This window comes from Agelaius tricolor, unplaced genomic scaffold (genome assembly GCF_023055355.1).
Source record: "Agelaius tricolor isolate 1412-34295 unplaced genomic scaffold, bAgeTri1.0.p SCAF_8, whole genome shotgun sequence".
NCBI classification, from domain to species: Eukaryota; Metazoa; Chordata; class Aves; order Passeriformes; family Icteridae; genus Agelaius; species Agelaius tricolor.
This window is the reverse complement of record NW_027269268.1, coordinates 14,979,857-15,004,700: the sequence shown is the minus strand read 5'-3', so window position 1 is coordinate 15,004,700 and position 24,844 is coordinate 14,979,857. Positions and strand designations below refer to the sequence as shown.

Here is a 24,844-nt window from a genome sequence, read left to right as displayed (position 1 = left end):
ACTTATTTTCTTCAGGAATAGCAGAAAATTTCCAAGTGGATGCTGCAGTAGAGGCATCATGTTCCATCATCTCACACAAGAAGCAAGACTGGTCTTGCAGCTCTACTTTTCAACCAGAACTGTTAGCCCGGGGTCTGCAAAAGCTTAAGCAGATGCTTGCTTCTGAAAAACTGCCTTTCCACAGCCAGCATGTTAGGCAGGGCTTGCCTTTAAACATCCATTGTAAGCATACTTGATCCACTGGGCTGCTCCACCTTCCCAGCAGTGGTCACTAGTGGATACCACAGAAGGGCTAAGAGCAGGATGCACACACATCCCAGGGCTTCCTTAGAGCTTTCTCCAACCTCCAGGGAACACTTCTTTGTGCTTTATAGCCGTTAATGGATTTTTCTCGCATGAATTTGTCTAATTATTTTATGGACTCTGAGAAAATTCTAATGGCTGCAGGCAATCCTTTATGAATTTGGTATGCCTGGTACTTTAAACTCTGCTTTAGGTTCACACTGGCCAGAGAGGAGCTATTAGTGGCATAAATAGAGGTTTTAAGGTTTGCAATTGCCCATCTCTGTGGAAAGCATTGCCATTTAGAGATGCAGCACTGGCTTCCAGCATGTTAACCCAGGTATTGCAGCATTTAACCTAGAACAATGTTATCTTAAAAGCAAAGAATGTCTTCCATACCAGGACGGGTGAATACAGGGCTATTTTAATATGTGCAGGTAAACTGTACTGCCTCAGAGACCATAGTCTCTATTTAAAGCTGAGTGCACCCTGCACTGCCCCTTGCAGCAGGATATTTCTGCTGGCTGTGAACACCCTTCATGTTCAGGGAGATGTGAAAATTAGTGTTGATCTGCCAGTGAAGGTTCAGCCAGAAAGAGAATAATTTCATTTGTCAAGTTCCATGCATATGCTGGTAATCAGCTTCAAGAAGTATTTTGGTATATTTTTGAAGCACAATCTCATGCAATCGCAGGTTGTGAAAAGCAAACACACTGGCAAAGTAAAACCTGAAAGCTGGTGCTGTACAAAAGGTTGGTTGTTTCGATTTTTTGTTGTTGTTTTTTGGTGATGGCTGCATTTATACTGAATGCAAAATCTTCATCCAGCGTCCTTTTCTGGAGTCATGAGTTCACCCCAGCCCAGATGGCTGGATGTCTGCTACCAAATGAATTATGGATCAGATTAATATTTTACACTTTTATTTACAACTCCCCTATTGGTAATTGCTGCTTTTTCATGGTTGTTATAAGTCTTTTTGTTATACTTCACATATTAGAAATACATGCTTGAATACTGAGACAAGTCTTTGGAATATGAAAAAAAAATCCCCAAATTACAATATGACTTTTAGTTAGAGGTCATTTTTTTCTGGAAGTATGTGAGACAACCCTGTGGTTGATATATAAGGACAATAAAAGATGAAATAAAAATAATTTTCCTGCATCTCCAGACAGACCTTTCAATTTTGACATGAAATTAAAACATCTTACTTATAGATGAAAATAAAAATAGTAAGAAAAAGTTGTCTCTATCTATCCTCCCCCTGAAAAAGGGAAAAAGAAGGATGCTGAAGATCTCATTATGAGATTCAGCTTATGACAACCATTATGTATTGTGCAGAAGGGTGCAGGTTTTACCATCTCCCAGTGGCAGTGAGACAAAACATCTTTATGGTGAAGCAATTAGTCTTCTTCAAAGTGTGCTACTTATGAGGCATGAGGTACAAAAAGCAAATCCTGGGTTATACCTGGGGAAAATGAATCCATGGCCTGCACCCACATGGTGGCATGCAGATGGGTGTGAGGGAGAGAGAGCTGCCCAAATATTTGGCTTAAGATGCTGCGGCCAGCAGGATTGGCACTGCTCTGTAACATCCCTGAGCCACCAGAATCCCCAGCAGCAGCATCACCTCAGGCTTGGGGTAAAGTAGCAGATATTGGGCAATCTGAGACCAGGTTTTTAGAGGTGTATGAGTAGCAAATACTAACTTTTTTCCAAAAAGCATACAGCAGGCCATGCTGCAATCAGGTGTAGTAAGAACTTCACAAGGTCAGAGCTTTAAGAAACTTGTGTTTTTGCAGGGCATTACTCATGTTACATTACAAGAGTGATAGAGCTGGTTTAAAATCTTATTTCCCATTTTACTGGCATATTTTTAAAGCATTGCCAAGTAATCTTATACTAATCTAATTCTAATCCCCTTAAAACACATTCTTCTTGGCCAGGGAGTTTTCTTTGTATTGTACTGAGTACAGTACCTAGCAGAGACCAAAAGCAAAGCATCTGAAATGGTTCCACTGGCCAGATGACATCAATTTATAGATTTTTTTTTTCCCCCATGAACGTTGCTTTTGAATTTCTCTGCTGATAAAGTCCCATTCAGCTCTTTAATCTCAGTCTGCAAGCTGGTAATTCCATTGTCTCCTATGTTATTTCTCTGATTTTAGCATTAAAAGTAGTTTTACATTTTTAACAGTCTGCATAAATGATACTGTGGAGAGTACTCTTAAGACATCAGGATTCCAAAATAGCCAAAAAAAGAATGTAAAAATACTTTCAGTGCTGTTAGAGAAATAAACTTGCAGGCATTTAATAACACAACCCACTTGTTCTCTGCCTGCTGTAGCAAACCAAGTAAGCTCTTTATGGTAATCTCCCTCAAACATTAAATATAACAGTGGAGGAAATGGGAGTTTGGACATTTGTGTTTCAGTAGTTGTGCATTGAAGAGCTGTGCTATAGAAACACTGCTCAGGGTATGGCAGCTTCACAGAGCATTTCTCCTCTGCCATGCACCCATCATGCTAATCAAATGAATTTGTAAGAGTGTGAAGGTGTAAGTACATACATGGCAGCGCGGGTGCCATGGTTCATTTGAGGTTGCCATGGTTTAGTTGAGGTTTTAGGGCATGGGTTGGACTCGATCTTGAAGGTCTATTCCAACCTAGTGGTTCTGTGATTCTGTGCATTTGTGTGTGTATGAACATGCAGGACGCATGCTGGACAGAACACAGAGATTACCCACCCTTGTGGGTATCTGTGAGAGCTTGGTAAAGCTCAGACACTCTAAGTGCTTCTCACTCTTCGTGTCCTTGTGCCAAATTGCTGCCTAACTGGGCCCACATTTGAAGAGGGTGGTTCTCTGTGCTGCAAGGCCACCCAGCAGTTCTCTGGTCCCTTCTTCTTTCTGTCTGATTTCTTTTGCCATGAGCATGACCCTTCTTTAGTTAGCAGTTTGTAATATTTATTTGTTCATATGGCCAGATTTTTTTCCCTTGGTTGCTGTTGTGCCTGGTGTCTGCACCCACACAGCAAGCTGGCTTCTGTATCCCAGGAAGGATTTTGCTGTACCAGAACTGAGCTTCAGCTCTCAATGTGCATGAATTACAGGTTCCCAGTTAGTGTTTATAGTATCAGGCTGAAATGCTTTTTTCCCCTGGATTGCTTCTCATTGGAGAGGTGTTGTTTCAGTGAGGCTTGGAATGTTTTTCCACGTTTTCTGTTGTGGTTGCTATTACAATATATTTCAACAGCAAATCCCTTGCTCATTCCTTGAAAGATTTCCAAAATGCTACTTCTGACACTTGTATTTCTTGCAAAGGGCTAATGTAATAGAAGTAGTAGGACTGGCTAGTACTTTTTCCCAGATTACTGCCCTTTCTTTTCCCACTGTGGGGACAGGGAGGGGAGAGCTCTATCTGAAGAGCTGAGAGTAGCACTAAGGTGACAGACAACCCAGCAATAAATGATATTTCTTCCACAGCAGCTGGGTCAAAGTTCAGCTGCATGCAAATACTACAAAAAGCTCAAGAGCTGGAAGGTTTTAATTAAAACACACTTCAGATGTGCTCTTTTGCCAGCGTGATGGAATGCTTGCTGCATCTCCTGGTCCTGGAGGAGCAGTCGTGATCAAAAGCAAGTAACTAATGGGATTTCCAGTTAGATCAGTACAATGGAAATCACCAGAAGGGAAGGGTTATTATTTATTTATTTTCCTCTTTTTTCGGGCTTGGCAATTTCTAAGAATACAAGCTCTGATCAAAAGGCCCTGTACGAATCGATGTGGAGCACCCACTGGCTATGGTGGTGCTGGGTGAGGGTTTTTCTGCTGCAGTGCAGGAAACTGGAGTGAGCCACTGCTCTTTGTGCAGGGGGCCAACCACACTGGACTGATCCTCTGAGTGCTTTGGCAAGCCATGGAGAGAGCGCTGGTGTGGGGAAATGGATAGAAAAATTAGCAAATTCTCTTATGCATTTGACAAAATCTGCCCTGTGGGTTTTGGCCAGAGGCGGTGGGTGTGCAGAGTGATACAAGGAGCCTTTTGCATCTGGCCCCTGGGCTCTGCAGAGAGAGAACAATGCCTCAAAAGCAAATTTGGAGAATTAGGTGGAAAATGCCAGTGGAGGATACTAGCACTGCTCACTGCCTTCCCAGGAATACACAGCACAATTGCCCTCCGTGCTTGTGCAAATCTTGTGCATCCTACAGGAGGCACAAGGAAGCAAAGTTGAATCAGGTAAAAGCACAAAACTGGGCTTGCCCTCCTTCCTTAGGTTTGCAAGGCTATGGCATTTCTTTGTAGCTTCCCTCCAACTTTCTGCAGTCTGCCTCAATCCAAGGAGAGAAAGTGCTGCTCAGCCAAGTAGATTATTAATTATTCTATTTCCTGAGTTGCCTTCCACACAGTTCAGCATTAGTGTGGCTTATTACAGGAGGGCTGATCTGCACCACACATTATCCTGTCATCTCCAGAGCTCTGCCTTCCCCACAATGGGCTCTTGCTTGGATCATTAAGCCATGAAGCTCCACGGTTCTGCCTTGTTCTCCTGAGGGGTGGCACCAAGAGCATGAAATTGTTTGCTGTCCTTGTTGGAGACTTATGGTCTGAGCCTTTAAACACCTGGCCATGCAAGGACAGTTTCCACAGAGAGGTCCTCTCACCCAGTTCAGTAAACTGGAAGACTATCACTGCAGAAATGACTGGGTTATTTAATTTATTGTACATCCCTCTGTCCCAGCTGGAACTCAGCCCCTGCAAGGACGTGGAAAGGAGCTGGAGGATGACTGGGTAAGGATGCACATGAGGGCACAGACCTATCTCCACCTTTTCCAAAACTGCAGACAGCAACTAGCAAAGCTGGGTGTGCATGAAGGACAAAATGCCCAGTGCCTTCCACACAGGTGCTGCACCAAGCCCTTTGCTACATGTTGGCTGAAGCTTCAAGGGGGACTTCTGCCAGAGTCAAATAGCCCTGAAGGCTTTTTAAGTGCTATTTGCAACCCCTGCAGAGCATCTCTGTAGAGCAAAACAAATCCCCCAAATTAGTCAGTTGATAATGTTGTTTGTGCTCCAGTAACAGTTGTGCATCTGTTGTGGCCTCGCACTCTTTCTCTGTCTTCTGATATTGGCCAGTGAATGAGAACTGCTATTTTAAATTCAGTTTGTACAGTGTCCTGTTCTTCATTTAGGGCAAAATGGGGAAGTTAAATACATAGTCATTATGCAAATTAATGAAAGTTGGCTCAGCTCTCTTGTACGCAGACCTGATGGATACAGCGTCATTGGAAGGGATACCTAATGTCAGTAAATTGCTATTTCGATGCCTAAAACTTTATGCATTGCCTTCATCAGGGAGGTTTTTCAGGCATCTGGTTCATTAATGGGGGAACTGGGGCATGGAGGTGTGGTGTGACAGGCTAGAGGACACACACCAGGACTGGGACTCTTCTTGCTGCTCCTTGCCCCTGCTGAACTCTTCCCGTAGGGCTGGAGCCCTAAGATGCATTGGAAATGTTTCCTAACCTGTTTGCCAAACTAACTTAAGAGCAGAAAAAAGAGGCTGGCCAGAGTCCACTAGAGATGGGCTGTTGGGTTTGGGATTGCTTTTTCTGAATGTGGTTTCAGTTTCACTGCAGCATTAGAGATAGAAATGTCAGACAACAGTGTATTTATCCAAAGCATTTAGTGAGCTAAAGTGTGCTGAATAGCTTGGGGAAATGTGTGACAGGGGGCCCCTTTGGTCCCAGTCTTAATTGCTTGCAATAGTGAAAATTTCCTCCTTTCCTATTTTGCACCTTCTGTCAGGAGAGACAATCTTTGATCCAAGTCCAGCTGAGTGCAAGGTGTTGCCTTCAATACATCTGCTCGGTGAACTGTGCTTTGTCTTCTAGAAAGGGAGCTGTTAATAATGTGACAGTGTCCATTCCAAGCTGTTACCAATTCCAGTGCCCAGGCGATTAAATGTAACTAAAATCCTGCTCGGTTTGATTTGGTATCTAGCAAGAGAGCAATTGCTACCTGTTCAGTAAATACAGTTGAGTTTTATTTGGCCTCTGACAGTAATAGTATTTAGAGTGGCTTGGCAGCTGTTCACTGATGAGGGTCCAAAAAAAACACTTAAAATCAAGTGATAGCAGGAATAAACTGGTAAAGACACTGGCACTGTGTTTATCCACTTGAGCACTTTAGCAGAGATTTCAGGGGCTCCTCCCAGTTTCTCTTCCTCTCTTCAACTTTTTAATCTGGATCACAAGCCCATCTGCCAGGGACTGGTGAGGTGGCTGCCTCCCAGCCAGGGGCTGTGTCAGGCTCTGGGTCACACTGCCCTCTGCTCCCTGGTCCCCATGGCTGAGCCCCAAGCAGGTGCCCAGGAGGCTGTTTTGGAGAATATACAAATATCTGAAGTATGGAACTATCAGGCCTCCTGCCTCCCTGTCTCCATCTCCAGCTACTCTGCCTCACAGGAGTAATGATCCTGGGGACAAGGCATGCACATGGCTCATGATCCAGTGGCCCATGGAAGTTCTGTGCACTTTGCCCTAGCAGGAGGAGAGCTTTGGCACACAGAACAGCCACCGCCTTCTTCCTTGGCCATGAGGGTGCTTGAAAACTTTAGAGATGCCGCAAGTCAGACAATTTCACAGCTGCCGTTTGGCTGAGTAGAGGAGTGTTTTCCTCTCCAAGAGAAGCAGCAGCTATTTTTCACAGAGCAAATGAAGCCACCTGTTGGGTTAACTGGGCTTTATTCAGTCCCCAGGCTGCCTTGCACAACCTTTAGGGCCCATAGGAGTCTTTGAAGTACCATTGAATTTCATTGTTAATGTCACAGTCATTTACTGTGAATGGAAAAGGGTATTTTTTTTTCACTCCCAGGCATGAATAAACTCTGTAGATTGCAGGAAATAATCCCTCTTAAAGGCGAATTGAAAGTGCTGTCTTCTAATAGAAGAGACCTGGTACTGAGCAGATGCCTAGGACTGCTCCAGGTCTTCTCAAAAATACTGAATTTTACTCAGTGATTAGAAACAGAATAAATTAAATGAAAGGAAAGCAGCTGATGACAGGGTAATACACGTGTCAGAGAAGGGGAGGGAGTGGTGAAGGAAAAGCACATAGTGTAGATGACTTTAATTATGTGGAAGGTGGGAAGATTGACTTCCCTATCCTGAGTGGGGTGTGTGAGAAGATACATTAGTCTGTATTCCAGCAGAGGTTGATGAGGTCTTCTCCGAGTTGTTAGTAGTTGCTTGGATGAAAAAGGGTGCACTTGCTGGCAGTATTTATGAGGGCTTTAATTACATTTCACAGACTGACTTCCAATTAGAAGGGAAAGTAGGGGTGAGAAGATGAACGAAAAGATGTACAGCATGTTTTAAGAACACGGTGATAAATCTATGGCTAAGGATTATGGTAAAAAAGATAGTCATACGTCATGGCATCATTTGCACACTTATATTTTTAGATGCTTACTCCAAGTTCCCTTCCACCTCCCCCCATCACAAGCAAAATGCGTATAAAAGGGTCAAACACAGGCCTCTGGTACTCCTCTTCCAAGATGGAAGTCAAAGATCATTTGCAATTGCTGCAATACTGGGCTGTTACTTTTCCTTTTTTTTTTTTTTTTTTTGCTAATTCATTAACTGTGTCATAAAATGGCACTCTAGAAAAGGCAGACAGAGACAGATCACAATATTTGTCTCCATGATGCATGAATAGTGGGAAAATATTGCTGTCATCAGCGCATCCTTTCACATTTCTGCAGATTCTCACATTTAGAGTCATAGAATGGTTTGGACTGGTTTGAATTATCCTTGCTATAATCTCACCTAAACAGCTTCTTATGCAGATGACCATGATGCCCATTTATTTTTATGTCAGGAGGTAACACTCAAAGGGGAGATACCTCAATTGCTCAGCACTGGCTTAATTCCCTCTGCACTGTAGTAAACCAGGGACTTTTCCACTGACTTCACTGCAAGGACAGTGCCTTCATGTCTGAATGGCACTGGCACAATTCTCTCATTACACCCCTCAGAAAGAAGCTTCTCTGTACTCTTTACTTGTGGTGTAAGCTGTTTGTCAGTATCTCCATAGATGGTGCAGGTAAGAGGTTTTGCCTAACAACATCAGCGTTAGAGAAACGGGCAATACTTTGGATCTTGTGGTATTGGTAATTAAAGTAAAGGTAAGTCTGCAGACAGTTCATGACAAGCACTGAAATTCTGGCTGGAGAATAGGAGGGACTGGCTAGTGAGATTGCTTTCGTTTCAGGTAACATTGTTCCTCCCCCTGATTCCTAAAAGGGTAGACAGTGTTTCTTAAACAGCAGTGAAATGGCTTCAGTGAAGCAGTGGCAGTACTTCAGCAAATGGAATGTTTTTCTCTTCTTTGATTCCATGATCACACTTGGTAAGCTAGTACAAAGCAAAGGAGAAAACTCCTCTTTCTTTGGTGATGCTGAAAACAAATCCTTGTTTATTTAAAAGTAGCTGTGTCAGGAGGAAGGTATGATGGAGTATAATTGCCAAATTCTTACTTGGTAATTAGTATCTTGCAGCCATCTCAACGCTGTTAAGATGCAGGCATAATTGCACATAGGATGCATATATTTATCATGGAAGTTGGCACTTCAGACCATTAGGAAGTATCTGTAGCTTTGCTGTATGCTGCACATAGATAATCTAGTTTAGGAGACTTAAGAGCCTGTCAGAAATGCTCCCATCATCCAAGCAGTTGTAACATCAGGCGCTGGAGAGCCCTTGGAGAGGCGCCAGATGGTTTCCATAGCCCTGCTGCAATAATATTGTGGGTTCCTGATATTTGTGCATTTCAGAGGTTTAGCTGTTGCTGGCTGCAATATTCACCTCTGCCTGTTTTATTTACACACCTTAAAAAAAAAAATAAATAAAGTGGTCAGGTCCAGGAGGGAGGAGTGTTCCATTTGTGCTCTGTTGTGCAGGGTGTTTCTGCATGCCAGCATTGGAGGAGAGAAACCTTGACTCTTGGGAACCCCTGAGAGAAGGCCTGTGAAGTAACTCCAGATACATATCACAGGTGCAGGGCTCTGCCACCTTGAATGAAAAAAAAATTGTTGTAGGGATTCAAACATGTTCCCTTGTCAGCCCATCAAAGAAAGTAGAAGCAGGATGTTGCAAAAATAAGCAAGTCTGGAAGTCATGTCTAGGAATAAGATAGGAACAACTTGCCAAGGGAAGATGATTTTCAGTAAAAGATCATAGCTAGAAACTCATCACTCAGGGCTTTTTAATTAAATGTTTGGGAAGGAATGGGCAAATAAGATCTCAGGGGAGAGATTGTTTCAACCACAGGCTTAAGGCTGCCACCAAAGATGAGAGTATACATGCTGCAGTGGAAGATGTTAACTGCAAGCCTGGTAGTGCTTTGTGAGCAGCAGGAGTGTCCTTCCTGCACTTGCATTTATAGGCTGCAGAAGAGAGTAAAGTGATTTTTCCCAGGGTCACCCATCAGTTCATAAGCAGGGCCAGGAAGAGACCAAAAGTCACCAGGGTCTAGTGGCACTGTGCTTTGCTGGATTCAAGGTGGAGACATAAATGTAACGTATTTATTGTGTCCTTCCTTTAGTCCCCATGGATCTTGACTGCTTTTTAGAGCTCTGCACAGGAATACAGGGTTAGGGACTGAATCCTGGTGTACACCTGGGTCCTTCCTGATGAAGGACTGAAGTACAAGACCATAAATAGAATCTCTTCCAAAAGGGAAGGGCAGATTTTCTCTGTGTTAACCTGCAGCTGACCATAGGTCCAAGTGGTCTTCTGTTTCATTCATTTCTTTGGCTAATTCAATACTTGGAGGGATGTATTTTATTTTGCCTTCCCATAGTGGATCAAATTCTTGTCTTGTTCGTGTGGAAGCTACTTTTGATGAAGTTGGTGAGTAGCTTCTCAAGCAGATAAATGCAAGGAAGGGCCTGATGTCTCAGATAGGTTTGATCACCACACTTCTTTCTCTGGATGTTTTCACAGCTGCTCTTGTGTTTCTGTTTGGGCTCTAGAAATTTTGGCTCTAGATGTAATTTTTTCCCCAGGGTATTGAGGCGGCAAGATTATCTTGTGCATGAAAGTGCCATCATTCTGATTTTTGTTGTTTTATCAATGCAGAGTCTTCCCCACATTCTGAAAATCCTTTTGCCCAGGTCATTCAGTATATAGTTGTAGTATATGATTTGACATGCTTTACTGAGGAAAAGATGAAGCAGAACACCAGATTTATTATTGGGCCACTGACCGAGATATTTTTTCAGTTCCCAGAGCTTTATCATAGTGGCCATCCTGGGTCTTGTTAGTAAAGAGATTATCTCAAGAATTAGATCACTGAGATCATAATACACTGCTGTGTTAGACAAGGTTCATGGCTGAGAGAGGATATGGCATTTACTGGCCTTTTAAATGTCACATTCAGACTTTAAAGGCCATAGTCTTAGAATAAACAAAAGAGAATGCAGCTAGCTCAAGCAGCTTTAAAATGAGCAGCATCCTGGTGATCCAGAGGGAACCTGTGGTCCATATTTATGCAGCAGACACCAGACTAACCAACCACTGGAAACCATGCAAGGATGATAGCAGTGTCTTTCTTGAGATACAAGGTAAGATGTGCCTGTGTGGTGAGCATTCCTTCCATTTAGCTGCAGAAGGAAGTAAGTAATATGAAGTTATCATCAGAGTGATGCACAAGAAGTTAGACTGGCATTAATGGCTTTTGAGTAATTTTGGTTGGAGTACAGTAAATGAAGTGATTGAATACCACACAAAGTAAGCAGTCTCTGCAAGCAGTTGCTTGGCAGTTGAATGACTGGATGGAATTTTTTTTTTCTGTTTCTTAGCTATGTGATAGTTCAAGTGGATGATAACACTGGGCAAAATTTATTTCTTTCCTCAGATGCATTCTTCACTGATAGAAAAAGGCCCATAGGAGGGTAATCCACAGAGCTGAATTCTGTACACTGCAGTGCTATAGAGCATAAAAATGCATGTGGGCAGTTCCCACTGATCAGATGTGATAGTTCAGTATCTGCAGGCCTTGTAAAATCAGGCTTTTTTGTAATTTTTATGAACTGATAAATGTTGCCAAATTGCTTGGAAATTTACTGGCAGTCTTCAAGATTTAAAAACTACACTCGGAGCATACATCCTTTCTTCAGCCTCTCCTTTTCTTCAGCCTCTCCTTGATTTTTTTTTTCCTGTGTGGCTTATGGAAGTGTGCGTGTGTGTATATCTATATTTAAAAGTGTCCTTTTCTCTTTTGCTTTTCATGCTCTCAATAACTGTTGTATTGATTTTTTTTAAACAAATTTTTTTCTTCAGTACTAATTTCTAGAACAAAGTTCAGTTATATCTTAAAATGTTTTATTCTTTTAACCAAGTGGCATGATGGAGCAGCAAGCTACTGTGTGGTGAAGTTTGGTAATCTGCCCTCAGGAGTGAATTGTTATTGATTTAAAGGAAGATGAAAAGTCAGTGGTGTTTTGTGGGAGGGCTAAATGATCTCTTTTGGCCTTAAGATCTAGGTATATTGATTTAAAATTATCTTGCTTTACCTGCTGCCTATAAATTTACAAATTCAAGTTAAATGAACATAAAACACATTCTGTTTGAGTCCACTGTATTTGTACAGGGTTTTAACAAAACCATTTAAAATGTTATTCTTTTTATTAATTCTACTTAGCTCTGTATAGCTCTCTTAGAGTACTCCTCATTTTGGGGGAGCAGTCTAGCAACATTTGTATACTTCACTGTAATTGAATCCTGATGCAAATCCAAGTCTTTGTTATTCTTGCATTCACCGCAGTGACCTTGATAATGTGAATGCTTCACCTTTGCTGCTCCTTGGAAGGCAGTCCTGTGAAATGGGATCAATTACGTGCATTGCTAGGATCCCATTTTCAATACCACTGAATTAAAAACTGTTAGAGCTAGTTAATGGGCTTCCCCCTTGTGTGAGGGAGGGGCTGGGGGAATGAACAAAGGAGAATAGAAGCTGAATTGTTTGAGAGGAGGTAATCTCTGTTTTGTTTCTGCTATAGATTAGGAATGATCAATTATCATGTCAGAAGGCAGAGAAGCTAATATGCCCCAGAATCTACATATAGTTATTTAATCATCCTGCCTGATGCATGGCATTCATCATTCACGTTTTTAATGCCACTTACTGTTATAATCTCACATTTATGCAGGGAACATTTAGGAAGAGAGAGCCATGCTAATAGGCAATGACCTGGGGAGCAGAATAGTGGGGAACCTGTATGGTTTGATTTCTGTCTCTTCAATCTCAGCAGCCTGAGCCCTGGACCCATGCAAACTGTTGTACATGTCTGGTCTTGAGATGATACCCCTGCAGATGACTCAAGGCATTGGCTGAAGGAAAATCTTCATGAGCTCCCATCTGTACTGGGTGGGTAATTCTCAGTGGTGCTGGAAGCTGCTTTTTTCCAAGAGCAAGTGGCAGATAATGTCATCACAGTCCTGTGAAGGAGACAGGCAAATGCCTGTGAGCAGCTGGTGTTGGTGCAGTGGGCCCTAGTATCCATGCCATCCTGTCATCTGCTGTTTGGACTGCTTTCAGACGTCTTCAAGGCACAATTTCAGCCAGCCACTAGATGCAATGAACACTTGCAGCATAAAGATTGGTCAAAGGAGAGTCACAAAATGTGCAGGGTGCTACCAAACAGGCAAGTGTTTTATGTATTGCATCTATGGTGACATACATACATGTATTTTAATTCTCAGTAAGTCTTTTGGTGGTCTAGTCCACACACTGAATAAAGATGAAGATGAGAAAATTGGAAGGGCTAGGGCACTTCCTTACATCTATCCAAGTCATTCCCTGGTCCAAGTTGGAGAAGAGAGCCAAGAAACCCCTCAGAAGGAGGAACCCACAGTGACTGATGTTAAAATGCCTGTTTCTCTTCTGGCAGTCACAAAGCTGAGGGGAAGCAAGTGAGCAGTATAAGGAGAACTTGCCAAAACCAAATCCTGTTAGAGTGGTTGTGAACCCAGAGAGGAATCTGGATGCAGTGAAACCTGTCTTTCCTCCATCTTTCTACAAAGTCATGGGAATAACGAATGAGACGATGTCACCAAAGCCTCAGGATACATTAGAGAGTGCATGTGCAGCTGCCATATGAAACAGCCAGAATCTCTGCTGGGATCATTAGCTTCTGGGTGGCAATCCCACCCCCGTTAGATGTTCAGGCTGTTCTCCTGGTACCATTGCATTGCCCTGACCTCCACAGCCTGTGGTGACCCAGTTAAGTAGACAAGGGCTTAGGACATATCCTGTCAGCACCAAGGGGAAAAATTGGACTAGAGACTCTCTGTGCAGTCCCTAAATTGGGTTTTCATGTTAGAAACATTCTGGTGTATTCTGAGTTTGTCTCTAAGGCCTCATCAACACCTTCATAAACTAACTGGACTGAAAAAGCCTGCCGTATTTTGTCAGAAGAGTCTGTATTTGCTTCCTGCAGAAAAGCGATGCCTCTGCAGGGTGGGAGAGTCAAAAGCCATGCTTTCATATGCAGCTGCATTTATCCCATTCTAAAGGTTGGTGTTCATCCTGAGCTTGTGTTGCTCGGTCGCGAACTCTGCAGTTCTCCCTCAGCAAAGCAATTTTGCGCAGTGCTTGTCTTTAAGCACAGAACTAGTGCTTCCACTTGGAAACAGAAGTTGGAGAGAGTTATTAAATTATGGAAACAAGCCTTTGCCACAAATTTCCCCACAATTTTCCTCTTTGTCACTCGCATAGGGGTTTTGTTCTGTGTTTGAGCTCAGTGTGACATCACCAAGTTCCTTGTGATTTAAATAGAAGAAACCAGCTGTCAGGAGTAATGCTTGCAGGTATTCCTTCTTTTCTTTATTTGCCTTACGGCAGTGCCTGCAGGCCAAAGCAAAGATTGTGCTGGCAGCACCTGAATGGTTAGTTGCTGCCCCTCAAGTCTGTACAGATAAAGGAATTATCATTATCTTCATTGCACAAATAACAGCACAAAAAGATGAAGTGACTTGCCCATGATCATACTAGGAGTCTCTGGCAGAGCCAGAAAGCAGAGTATTGTTTCCTCTGGTCTGATGCTTTTATCCCAGTGCCATCCTTTTGTGTGACTGGCCATTTTCAGCAATTTAGATTTTTCCATCTCACGTCTCCTGGCACAAACAAGCTAGCTAGTAAATGGCACTACATATATGTCCCTTGGATCTCTGCCTTTCAAGATCCTTTATATTTTTATCACTTACCTTGTAATAGCCAGGTGTCTGTGTAGAGCCTTGTTTCTGGAAGGATCTCAGGATGTGCTCATCTAACCTGCTTTAAAACCTCCATAGAGGCCACAGGTTCACTGGGTGGTATTTTTCCAGTGCTTCATTATTTTTGTCCTTAGAAAGATGTTCATAAATTTATTGCTGTGCTTGTCTTGCTCCAGAGACAGCAGCCTTTTAATTATTTGGAGACTCATGTTCTCTTTCAGTCTCCTTTTCCCCAGGACAGAAAAGTCTCTGTTCGCAGCTTTCTTAACTTGTGGGTTTTCTCCAGTTCCCTCTTGGATTCCATAAAAGTGCACTGTGTTTTTCCTGACATCCAGAATGGGGCACAGTCTGGAGCTCTCTCAAGTGCTCCCTTCTTCTCCCCAAGGACCTGATTAATCCCTTTGCCTACTGGGAAGCCATGGGTTGAGGACTTGCCAAAGCAAATAGCACGGACAAGGTGCATTCCACAGCAGAGCAGGGCATCAAGATGTACAGGAAGGTCTGCTGAGCCAGGGACACCCCTGAGGATTGCCGAGACCCACCAGAAGCCCACAGCTTGTACAGGAGCAGCTGATGAGTCAGTGGGGCCAGGAGCAGCCACTGCCAAAAAGAGCAGCCCTAGGGGGAACCAGGAGGGGAGCAGGGCATGGCAGGACACTCTGTGTGGGAGGGTGCACAGGAGGTCACAGTCTGCTGACTTGAAGGGGAGAAGAAACTCAGCTCATCCCATTCCTACCAGCTTGATGTCAGAGCCAGCGAGAGAAAACCTCTGGGAAAACCTTACAGCCCCTTCCAGGGCCCAAAGGGGGCCTACAAGAAAGCTGGAGAGGGACTTTTACAGGGGACTTTAGGATAGGACAAGGGATAATGCCTTAAGACTGTGAGAGGGTAGGTTCAGACTAGATATAAGGAAAACATTTTACAATGAGGGTGTTGAGGCACTGGCACCAGCTGCCCAGAGAAGTTATGGTTGTGACCTCCCCAGCAGTGTTCAAGGCCAGGCTGGATGGGACTCCTGGTAACCTGGTCTATTGGAAAATGTCCCTGCCCACAGCATGAGGCTTGGAACTAGGTCATCTTTAAGGTCTCTTCCAACTGAGACCATCTATGAAGCTGCATCTTCTTCCTTCCTTCCAAAGGGGCATTGCATGCTCCCATGTTTCACACTGCAGAGGTGTGAAGGGAAAGCTTTAGGAAGCTGAAGGTACACAAATTTCACTTGATAGTATGAAGAGGAGTTTTCCTAAGCACCTGTACTAAAACTGGGATTTGTGCTGACTTGGGTAGTTAGCTTCATCTCAATGTTCGGAACCTGAGATTTTAGGACTAACACTGCCCATGATCACACTTAAGTGCCAAAAGACTGGGCAGGATATCCCAGCTGGCAGCAACAATGAGATCTGTTAGACTTTTTTATTTGTATGCCATTTCCCTTAAAAACAGTTGAAGCCTAGGCAGCATTTGCTCTGATCCAGAAAAGCCACTGTCAGTCTCAAACCAAGGGTTTTATATAGTCACAGGTACATAAACCTTTCCATTTCAGCCCTAGTAATTTTGAAGTTTTACTGATTTAGGGGTTTGATCTAGTATTACCTGTTTGATATATTTTATTTGTTTTTAAGAATTTTATTTCAAGCCTTCCAGTCTTCATTGGGGAACTCACTTATGGAAGAGGTCTGGATTGTGGTTCTGCAAAGCTGTGACCAGCTCAGGGTTCTGTGACAAGTGGTGGGCTCATGCTGTTCTCCCCTTTCTGAATGAGAGGTGAGATAAGAACAGTGGTGATATTCAGAGGGACCAAACACCACAGGAAGTCAAAAACAAGCTACAGTGGGTGTTAAACACTTTGGCTATTCTTCACTCTGACCTGATGCACCTCTTCAGTAGCTGTTCTTCAAGTGGAAACATAAGGAATTAATTTGGCAGCCCCTAATTTCACTAGAGTGTTTAGTAATTTGGCTTTAATGTTAGAATTCATCAGCAAGACTGATTGCTCTATCATACAGAGTGGCAGGCTTAGCAGAGAAGGAAATTTCCCACACAATTTAAAAATGGTCTATGAATTTGCTGGGTTTAGAGTTTGATAACAGCTAGAAAAAGGATGCAGCAAGTCTTGTACAAAGGAAGGAGCCAATTTAGGAATTAAGAAGGTGAGATGGTAGAGAGCAGGAACCTGCACATTTTACGTTTAATTCAGTAGCTGTGGTTTGGCTTTGTTTTGTTCTTAATGGCATGTGGTTTTTAAAAGGAAGTTTTTGCTTAAATGCAAATCAGATATGAGGGTACTAAAGATAGGGAAGGCACTCCTTGGTGAGTGTGGTGGAAGCTAGTCTGATAAATGTACTCAATAATGAGAATTCTACAGCAAAATGCTGAGCCCTGTGGCTACGATCCAGCAAAATGCTGACAGTAGTGTAGCGCTCATGCACTTAAAATTAAGCATTTTCCAAAAATGCTTTGATGGATCAGAGCTGGAGTCCTTACCACCTTGCTAGGAGTGAATTTATGAGAGTCTTGTAAGTCAATAGTATTTATTCTTAGGCTTCACAACTAAACCACTAATGGAATATAGGGAAATTACAGCTTTTCTGTGGTGTGAAGAAATCTGGCTCTGGTCTTAACCACAATCTGTTCTCCAGCTTTCAGAAAAACTTACTATCTTGATTTCCAGAGGCGCTAGAAAAACAAAATCAAGTATTGGAATTTCCTGTGGATCTGCACCCTATAAGAAGATATTTCTTCATGCTCTCTTCCCTGCGCCAACAAATATTTGTCTCAAATACACATTGGCCTTGAGTGCAAGTACCAAGTACCTGCTAGGGATATCAGGGACACCTCTTTTTCCTGAGCCCAGGCAACCTGTGATGCCCTGATGTCTCCCTCTCCCTTCTGAGGATCACAGTAAATTGCAGCTTAATAGGAACTGGCTGTGCAGGACACAGGGCTGATGCTGCTGTAAATACGAATGAATGTATGTTAGGCCTGGCGATTGAAAAAAAGTTTCTCCAACAATGAGCTATGGTCAGGGCCAGTCTTGTCAGGCCAATTTTTGAATTATTTTTTCTAAACAGCCTGTATCTGTACGAAGGGGACTTTGCACCCTGCAAAATACAGGTGTTTGCAAGCCTCCAGGTTTCAATAGAAAACAATTACCTTGATTGTTGTTACAGATCGTGGTGGTCTTTGTAGCCTTCATTATACAGAGTCCTTAAAATTCCTTAAAACTGTTGTATACCAATATTCCTGCTAAGAACTTGAATGTGTTTGTTGATGAACAAGCTGGAGGAAATACTTCCCCTCCTTTGAGATGAGTGGCTCAATATTACACAATTTTCTCTTGTGGTATCTCGTCATGTTTTCCTCAGGCCTCGTGCCTGCAAGTTTTGTGGATCTGCAGGCAGCTTCCATTCTTTAAGAGTTCACGTCTCTCATCCATGATTGGCAGGAGCCGAGAGCATGTCCGTGCAACTCTGTAAACAGAAGGCAAATGGCAAGAATCCAATTTATTTTTTGAAACCATGTGCTTTTAAGAGCCTTGCCAAAGGTTATGTGTTTCTTTGAGATGGCAGTGATATATGATAGGTATCATTAAATATTCTGGCTCTGTTCTATATGGGGTGGTGTGCACATGAGGAATGACAAGGCAGTCTTACCCCAAAGGCTCTGTAGTTTAGTGCCTAGATTTTGTGGTGTCTTTGGGCTTTGTTTGTAATCCTGTTGCAGTTTTAATATATGATAGCCCTGAAACAAAGTAACTTCCTTATGGTAGATTTTGTAGAAATTATTTGTTTGTTTTTTGTGTAAGCGGTGAATTTTGGAAACTTTCATGTAGTCAGCAAGAGAAGAGTGCCAGAGGTGAGCTGTTGCTACACCTTCCTGGGTTGCTTCCACAAAAGTAGGCACTTAAGTAGGTGAGTCTTAGAAATATTCTCTAACAGTAAAATACTTTGTGAATGGCAAAGCTTTCACTGGTTGCATCCACTGTCCTTCAAGGTATATGTGTTGAGTCCTGCTGTCTCACAATTAGCAACATATTTTGATTAAGAGGAAAAGACTACATTCAAACATTTAAAGCTATGGATTTGTTTTCACAATTTATATGTCAATAATCAGTACTTGGTCTTAATAGCAAAGAATATTTTACAGACACATTTTTATAACACAGATTATTGCAGGAAGGGTTTCAGTAGTGATTTTTCACATGCAGCAAGGCATTTGTTGCTATTTGTTCTTTTAAAACCATTTTACAGGAGTAGCAAAATATCGAGTGTTCATCTAAAGATTTACCATAAGAAGCAGTAGGTCCTTATGGGTTGATCAGTTGATGTTAGCTTGTTGCTGTGGTTTCCTCTGTTTTTTCTTTTTGCTGATTCTCTTGCAAGCTCCTTTAGGAGATACTCAGAGAAAAGAAAGCCTTGAATTACTGAATTTAGTGTGCACACATCTATCCTCCCCCTTCAATTACTGCAAGAACACTGAGTTCTTGCACAGTAAATCTTGAGGCCTTAGACCACATTGGTGCATAGCCACACAGATCTCCTGAGCTGTTAACAGAGATCAGAAGAGATGAGCCATCGTCCCTGTGCTAATGCAAATTGCATGCAGATTACTTCTGTTATTTCTCTAATGTGAGTATGAATTGAAAGTGTTTTCCCTGGTTTGTGTTTACCAACACAAGAGCACTTCTCTGTAGTGGGAGTGCTGGTAATTAAAAGCATTGGTTCATAGTGTCCACAGCATCCCCACTGCTCTCTTTGCCTTTAGGAAAGGGGTTTTTCTGGTGTCTTAGGTGCTAGGATTAGAAGCCTAGAGAGAAGTTCTCTGAGGAAAGCTTTGTCAAAGAAAGAACAGGCTCTTCAACACAATTAGGCACCAAGTGGGGTTTCACTTTTCATGAACTCAACCTTCTGTCCAGCTGTGAGGCAGCAAGGTCTTGGGAGCACCTTGGCCATGACCAGCTTGGGTGTCAAGTCATGTCCTGGTGTCAAGATTAAGGAGCTTTGTTGAATCTTAGAGGAACCAGGATGGGAGCCACCTGAAAGATCACCCCTTTTCAAATGAGACAGATCTGGTTGCTTGGGTTAGTCATGGATTCATATTACAGAAATGGGGCCCTGCCTTCTGTCAGGGCCATGGAGTGCTTCATTTGGGTTCCTCTCTCTTGTTTGACCTGTTTTGTTTCAAGGTGCAGGTCAGGGCTCCTCAGGTTTCAGAGGCATTCAAAATGTCCATTCAGACTGCAACGAGATCTAAGACCTGTCACCTCAGGGGCTCATCTTGGAACGTAGAGGTTGTGAAGAAATGCTATATAGCCATTGCCAAAGCAGCTTGAAGATTGTGTTCTCATTTTGATATTTGGTGTGTGAAAAGGACCAACATGAAGTCCCCATCCACACAAGAGATGTTTTGAAGAATAATTCAAAAGAAAATGATCTCCATATATGAACAATGTTTTAGGGTTTAGCTCCTACTGTGCAAGGTGTTTGGATTTTGTCTAATCCTGGGGCTAAAATTTACCTCTTTGCCTTATTTAGGGCCTGTGCAGGATTGAAGTCCTGTGAAAGATCTCAGATAGAATAGAAATAGTATTTAATGCTACTTAGTACAAGGACCTTTCATTCCCTGAACTCAGATTTCAAAAACACTTGCAAACACATACAAACTTGGGGCCCAGCCTGTTTGCCTAACTAGCCAGGCATGGTTTGCAACTCTTTGTTCTCAAGGGACAAAGAGTTTTGAAATCCATTATCAGACAAATTTGAGTGCACTTTGGGATATGAAAAATTGCAGCATGAAAGACAAGTTATAACTTAAATCCTAAGTTCTGACCCAGGTGTAATGTTCACAGTAAAACTGCCCTTAATAGAGCCACTGGGTGCTGCCCTAAAAGTTCCTATGTGAAAATACAGAGATAATACAGTGAAAGCATTTTTTTTCCTTCCCCTTTCAGTGTTCCTGTTTTAACTGACGTATCTATATTTTTTAATTAACCTACTGCTTGAAGCCACCTGCAATTTTGCAATGCCTTTAGTGTGACTTGGTGAATAAGGCAAGTCTTGCTTCAAATGCTGAAGTCACCAAAGGCCTGAGAAAGAAATTAGAAACTGACTGAAAAATTACAATATACCAGGCTTTTGAAGTGAAACCAGAGTTGCTTGTCTTGTGGTTACTCTTCTAATACAGGTTTTATTTTCTTCAATTTTACCTGGTTTTATTAAGTGCATTAATTATAACATTTTGTTTGGTTATATAATAACAGATAAAGGTTATGGCTTTGGGACTGAGTAAGATGGGGAACCATTAGCTGTTGTTTCTGCCAGAGTGAAAAATACCAAGGCAAAAGTAATTGGCCTGCAGAGAGCATTAGATAGACCATGAAAAGTAGAAACTGGATTATTTGTTTTGTCTTGGTACAGTAGTTGTTCACCTGATAACATTGGCTTCTCTTCAACTATAATTAGCATTTTATTCCACTAAGCATTACTGTATGTTAGTTATTAGTGGGACACAGCACAGTATGTTGTAAATATGGCCTTTGGTGCCTAGATGGCTAATTCAGTGCTAATGTCATTATCAAAGGTTGCAGAGGAACAACTATCCTAAAAAGTCTGTTCTTCTTCTTGAAACAATTTCCTGTAGTTATTCAGATGTGACTAATGATGTGTCTTCTGTAGAAACTTTTATTTATTTATTTGGTATGTCCCCTTACTCTTCCTAAAATATGTTAGAAAGAGAACAACAACAACAACAACAACAACAACAACAACAACAACAAAAAAAAAAAAAAAAAAAAAAAAGAAGAAGAATCAGTTTTCTATGTTGTTGTTTTTTTTTGTTTTTTTTTTTTTTGCTTCCTGATTAATTTTTGGTCTCAGGAAAGCAAAAATGTACATTGGCAATTTCACACCTTGTTACATCTTCTGTTTGCTTTTATCACATGCATGGCTGTTTTCATAAATGGCAAACATAAACATAAATGATGTAATATCCCTCTTTGATCTTGACTGTGTGGTTGAGAAATTAATGCATAGGTGCAGAACATGAACAATTCACAATGTACCCCACCTTTTGTTGTGTCAAGGCAGAGATTTGAACAAGACTTCTGTCTGCTTACACAAGAAACATGGGATATTACAGCTTTATAGATCTTGACTCTTATGTGAATTTATTTTTTTGCATGTTGTACTCCAAATGGAAGGGCTCTGTGGTTTGACTTCTTTCTACTAAGAGGATGCTGCCCTTGCAGAAGCAGTGACCTTTGAAAAGCAAGTCTTAAGTAATCCTTTTATTTTTCTGAGATCATATAGCACAGTATCCAGTTGCAGGCTTTTAAGATGGAATGATTGCAGACTTTGTCCACTTGCCTGGATTGAATTACATTTTGTTTGACAAAGAAAACTCTAAAATACTTATACCTTCCTTCCTTCACTTCAGAGCATCGTAATCTCTGTGCATTGAGGATGCAGAGTGGTTGCTGTATCACGCCAGCACCGCTGGGATTTATTGAATTTACTTAATTGGACTTTATCTCACGGTTACACTTTAACACTTCTTTTGAAGGAGATTCAAAAAGGATACGGTTACTCCTCTTCTAATTTACTTGGAGAGTCAGGTTACTAATTTTCTTATCTTCCATCCATTTCCTGGTAGAGCAGAGCATTCTGTGAGCCACAATTGAACATTTTAGAGACTTGCACACCCAGAGATTTAAGTCCATGTAGCTGCTCACTAGCCAAGCTTTTTGCACATGCTTTTTGAAGGGAATGCTCTGATTTAGGGGAGTAGGAAATTTGATGGGTGTGTTTGTGTTGGCTGGTGGTGCATTTTGTCTTGTACTATGCAGGTGCACATAAAGGAGAGCTGAACTGCCCTGAACCTCCTAGGGAAAGGTTTTGCAGCAGTGTTTGGGAGCACTAACATTGTTTTCTTGGCTGTAAAGCACCTGTGAGCCTCAGTCCTATAAACACTTCAGGAAACCTCAATAAAATGGATGAAAAATCCACTATTTGATCAGGTGATTTTGATACTGGGAATTGCATGATTTTCACCTTCCTGAGAGGCATTCAGTTCCAGGGAGAACTGAGGTCTCCCCTCACTGCTCTTCTCAAGTTTACTTTTGCTAATAGGAGTTTAAAATGGTTTGATGCTCAGCACTGATGTTCTCTATCCCACCAGACCTCTGCTGCCAGCTCTGTAAGCATGGGATAGGCATTGCAGGGATTTGGGGGCGTTGGAGACCAGTCCCAGGGGGCATAGGACCCTTTTTTTGAGTATTTTGGTGGCTCCTCCCTGTACATGGTAGCATCTGAGTGGCTAATGGTCAGTGAGCAGTATTATCTGTTTAACGAGGATTGTACAATCTCCTTTTACTTGGCACCATCACCACACAGCAAGACTTGTTATCCAATGGCCCTGAAAATTATGTAGCTCCCTTGCATCAGAACGGGCTTCATTCTATTTTGATGGAGCTCCCTACTCCATCTTGTCTGAGCTAATATATCTGACTGTACACGTGTCCACAGATCTTGTATCTCAGATGCACAGCTCAGTTTGCTGTGCACATGTACCCACAGTGCAAATTTAGGCACCTGAGTCAATTAACAGAAATACCTTTACCAGATTAGCAGTTTGTATTTAGGTTGTTATTTGCCCTCACATAGCCCAAAAACTTGTAGAGGATGTCAGTCAGGGAGGGGTAAGGTGACTTTTGCAGATGAACAATTGTTGGTGATCACCATGCAGGGCCTGCATAAACAATGTGGTCGTGGTTCAAATCAAGGTGGATTTTACTCGCTCAGTGGAGCAGTTGTGAGCACAGTAGTGGATGCACAGTTAAAAAGCAAACAGTGTCTGTACAGCTTGATGCCAGCTCTCCAGCAGAAAACAGTATGGAAATAGCCAGCACCTTTCAGCATTCTTCAAGAGCCAAGTGGGGAAAGTAAACAGGAGTGTAAAAAACTAGGGCTGAAGCAAGACTGAGATGTGGCAATTTGCTATAGCAGAGAAGTCTTACTGCTAGCCTTTAGTCCAAGAATAATTGTCTGGAGCTCTTCCCTTACTTTTTGGCTTAAAATCAGACCTGGAAAAATTATTGTATTTGTTGTCTTTATTTTACTTAATGGGTTGGGTTTTTTTATAGTGTTAAGATAATTAGCTAGTCGTGCATATAAAAAAAAATTGTTTTCTATAGTTCCAAATACATTTTGGAAGATGAAATGTGGTTGTTGCTCTTTCCATTCCATTCCCCATATGGCCACAAAAGTCTTTGGCATGGGTCTCCTCAGGCCCCCTGTCATCCTTGCAGGAGGGTGAGTTAAAGTCCCTCATCCAGGCATGGCCTGTTCTTATCTCTGGAGAAGCTGCTCTTGGCCCTGCAAATGGGAGACCATGAGTTTCTCCAGTCCCCTTTTCTTTTCACCTAGTGCTGTTTCCTAATCACTGGCATGAAACACCTGGGGTGTCAGGGCTGCATTGCCCACAGCAACTTCTGCTGGAGAGCTGGCAGGGGGGCAGCAACCACAACTTAGAAAGTCTCTGCAGACCTTGGACTGAATACAAAGGATCAAGCCTGTTTCTGATGCACATGTGTGCTGCAAAGAGCAGATAACCTTTCAGGGCCGCATCTTAAAATAATGAGCAGAGCTTGTATGGCTGCTCTCATGCTGTGGCTTCCCCAAGCACACTGTGAACTTCCAAACTGTGATTGCCATTAAAATCTTTTGCCATTTGCAAGGAATTAGCATCACTATGTGAGCCTGCAACACCCCAGTGATATTTATGGAGAGCAATTGAATTATAAAGGTTGTAATATTCCTTGCTTCTGAAAGGAAGGGGCTGAAAGATGCCTGGGCTTAAACTACTTAAAATCCAAAAATAGTTAAGGAGCCCATGTAATCTAAGGTCTTCTGAAAAATATATGCCTTGAAAGCAGGCAAAAGAAAGCAAAGCATAATCAGGATGTAATTCTGATAACGCAGACCCCTGACACATTTGAAAAGAGAAGGTGTGGGTTTGATGTGCTTGAAAATTGCTTGAAAAGATGGGGTTGATGTGATAGTAGTTCATGTCATTACTTTGCCTTGGTGGTCATGCTACCACAAATCCGTGCAAGTCCAGTTGTTAAAAATGGGCAAATGCTACCAAGGTGAAAACAGACCCCACTGATCTGCAGTACCTCGGGATTGCCTTGCGTTTGAGCATGCACTGATGAGTTTGACTTTGGCTGAGGCAGACCATCTCACTAACCATGGTTTTCGTCTGTTCTGTTTTTTTCCTGTCTTGCAG

General features: G+C 42.2%; 1 protein-coding gene across 11 annotated transcripts in view; it reads left to right on the top strand.

Moving 5' to 3' along the window:
* EPHA5 (EPH receptor A5) overlaps positions 1 to 24,844 on the top strand; it is a 193,165-nt gene that overhangs the window by 116,767 nt on the left and 51,554 nt on the right. The gene's annotated exons all lie outside the window — the stretch shown is intronic.